The sequence below is a fragment of the Sinocyclocheilus anshuiensis genome, unplaced genomic scaffold, assembly GCF_001515605.1.
Source record: "Sinocyclocheilus anshuiensis isolate Anshui unplaced genomic scaffold, SAMN03320099.WGS_v1.1 scaffold48, whole genome shotgun sequence".
Classification (NCBI taxonomy): Eukaryota; Metazoa; Chordata; class Actinopteri; order Cypriniformes; family Cyprinidae; genus Sinocyclocheilus; species Sinocyclocheilus anshuiensis.
The window spans coordinates 1,012,469-1,016,040 of NW_015554124.1; the positions used below are offsets into that span (position 1 = coordinate 1,012,469).

A 3,572-nucleotide genomic window follows, 5' to 3' on the forward strand; every position below is an offset into this window, starting at 1 on the left:
TAGTACTTCTCTCCAGTATGAACTCGCTCGTGCCTTTTCAGGTTTCCAGAGTGACTAAAACTCTTGTCACAAAATGAGCACTTGTAAGGTTTTTCTCCAGTGTGAATTCTTTGGTGCTGTTTCAGATGGGCAGCTCTAGTAAATCTCTTCCCACACTCACTACACACATGATCTCTCTCACCGGTATGTATTTTCTGGTGCATTTTACAATGATTTAGCCGAGCAAAACTCTTTCCACAAAACAAACATACATAAGGTCTTACATTTCTATGAATTATCATGTGTTTTTTCAGAAATGCTGATGATTTAAAATCTGTACCACATTGATCACAGGTAAATGGCTTTACGCCAGAGTGAACGAGCAGGTGACGGTTGAGACCACTTTTACATCTGAAACTCTTTCCACACTGAGTACAGTAATACGGCTTCTCTCCAGTATGAACTCGCTCATGCTTTTTCAGGTGTTCAGACTGAGTGAAACTCTTGTCACAATATGAGCACTTGTGAGGTTTTTCTCCAGTGTGAACTCTTTGGTGACGTTGCAGAGTGTCAGATCTAGTAAAGCTCTTTGGACACTCACGACACACATGATCTTTCTCACCGGTGTGTATTTTTTGGTGCCGTTTACAGTGATCCAGTTGAGCAAAACTCTCTCCACAAGAAAAACATGCAAAAGGCCTCTCATTTGTGTGAATTTTCATGTGGTTTTTTAGAAGTATTGATAATTTAAAATCTGTACCACACTGATCACAGGTAAATGGCCTTTCTCCAGAGTGAATGAGCAGATGAAAATTTAGATCAGTTTTATCTGTGAAACTCTTTCCACACTGAGTACAGTGATATGGCTTCTCTCCAGTGTGAACTCGCTCATGTATTCTCATGGTTCCTGCCTGAGTGAAACTCTTGTCACAATATGAGCACTTGTGAGGTTTTTCTCCAGTGTGAATCCTTTTGTGCTGCTTCAAACTGGTAACTTTAGTGAAGCTCTTCCCACAATCCAAACACATGTGATCTCTCACTTCATCATGTGTTTTCTGATGCTGTTTATAAGTGTCCAGTTGTGAAAAACTCTTTCCACACTGAGGGCATGTGTATGGTTTCTCTCCAGTGTGGATTCTCATGTGTCTTTTAAGGTTTCTTTTGTGTGAGAAACTCTTTTCGCACTGTGAGCAGTTGTGCAGCTTTTTGGCTTTTATTCTTTGAGTTTTGAAGTCACAGTGTTTCTCCTCCTCTTCATTCGGTTCTAGTTTTTGCTCTTTCATCTGGTCTAAAATAAACAAGTAAAAATCAGTTTGTGAACCCTGATTTAACAGCAGAAAAAACAGAGATCAGATAATTGTAAAAAGTATCGGATTTCTGATGTGCAAAAGATTAGATCATTATCTTGTGGATGACAACAGTGTTAGGATAATTTAAATGCATTTCTGTATCATTTATCATCCATATACTGATCATAATTTCACAACTAACAAAAACAGTCAGTAATTAAGAACCAAGAACCAACCTGTTTGTTCCTCAGTATCTTCATGTTTTATTCTGGATGGTTCTGGATCACTCATGTCTTCAAACTCCTCTTTAATAAACTCCATCTTTAACAGTCACAGATTTCAGCTGCTGCACCTTGGAGCTTGTTCTTCTCTTGTAGGATGATGTGAATATTCTCCAGTATTTATAGGTGAATTGTTGTGGGAGGGGCTTCACTGATCATTGTCTGATACTGAGACCCACAGGACCAGATCTGGAGAAATTAAAATACAGGACTTAATTTATACTGAACTGCTTCAGTTATGCTAAAATTAAATGAACATATTTGCTGTTAGAAATACAGAGTATTTTTCATTATTAGCACATAAAACAGCAAACTCATTTTTATGAAAGGCAGGATATTGAACAGTGAGTTGCATTGTTGAAAGGAAATGCACCCCAGTGTAGTTTTACTTTAGCATCAGATTTAAACATGTACAAATGTATGTTTGTAATATAAATGACAAAATATCAAAATAACTGAGCTGCCATATTTAACTCCGGTGCTATCTCTTTCAAATAGTTCCTTGTTTTCACCTTCATTATGATGATGTCTGAGATCTTCTGTAAATTGGCACATTCAGCACATTTTTCTTGTGTGAATACTCCATTCAGTTCTTGTCTTTGCTCTTTCACTTCTATCTGGTCTAAAATAAACATATTAATACGTTAGAATCATTTCAAGTTGAGTATTAAGTATCAGATCTTTGATCTTCAAAAGTTAGTTCTGTCTTTCCTTTGCAGTGTTGGGGGTACAAGTAACGCAAGTTACGAAATCAGATGACCTTTTTCAAGTAACTAGTAAAGTAACGCATTACTTTTTAATGTACTATTTACATCGGAGTTACTTTTCCAAATAAGTATCACAAGTTACTTTGTTTTCACATTTACAGACTGTGTTCGCTGTGTAAACTTTCTGTTGTGTTTCGCTGTGATGCTTTCTGTATTTCTAGACTAAATGTGAACATGCATTTACTCATTTCACGTGCACAAAAACAGCTTCAGTATTCCTCAAAATTAATAAAAACCGTGAAATGTAAATTCAGAATAAGGTCTCAAACCTGCAATAATTAAATATATGAAATAACACTAATGTATTTAATCCCATTTTACTAACCAATGCCTTTGCTGCTGACATTCGATAATCCAATTCAACCATAGTAAGAATGCCTTTAGATCAACAACATTTGTGTTTCTTTCTTCTTTTTATTCATGAAGAGTGTTGAACTTTCTTCTCCTGCATCAGATTCTTCATGCAAAACAGAAAAGCAGCAGTTTGTTTGAGCTGCGCGCTCTACTGTACAGACGTGAATTAATATTTCCTTCAGCCTGAGGCTTATTCATTTCACTTTTGCTGTGAAAGCTTACATTTGCCAAAGACAGAACTTGTTTTATTAAAAACAAACAAGTAAGCCCAGCCCAGATGAGAAAAATAACACATTTTGATTGTTTTTGAAAGTTACTTATAAAAGTAATTACAATATTGTGCTACTACCTAAATAAGTAATTGCATTATTTACTTTTTATGGGAAGTAATGTGTTACATTACTTTTGCGTTACCTTTTCTCATCTGGGCTGGGCTTGCTTGTTTGTTTTTAATATGAGACACCAAGCACAAAACCTGAGACACCAAGCACAGAACCCGAGACACCAAGCACAAAACCTGAGACACCAAGCACAAAACCCGAGACACCAAGCACAGAACCCGAGACACCAAGCACAATACCTCAGACACCAAGCACAATACCTGAGACACCAAGCACAGAACCCGAGACACCAAGCACAAAACCCGAGACACCAAGCACAGAACCCGAGACACCAAGCACAATACCCGAGACACCAAGCACAAAACCTGAGACACCAAGCACAGAACCCGAGACACCAAGCACAATACCCGTGACACCAAGCACAATACCTCAGACACCAAGCACAATACCTGAGACACCAAGCACAGAACCTGAGACACCAAGCACAATACCTGAGACACCAAGCACAATACCTGAGACACCAAGCACACAACCTGAGACACCCAACACACAACATAAGAC

The 3,572-nt window shown here is 37.8% G+C and overlaps 1 pseudogene; it reads right to left on the reverse strand.

Moving 5' to 3' along the window:
- Positions 1-374: 374 nt before the first annotated feature.
- LOC107670087 (gastrula zinc finger protein XlCGF7.1-like) overlaps positions 375-3,572 on the reverse strand; it is a 7,233-nt pseudogene continuing 4,035 nt past the window's right edge.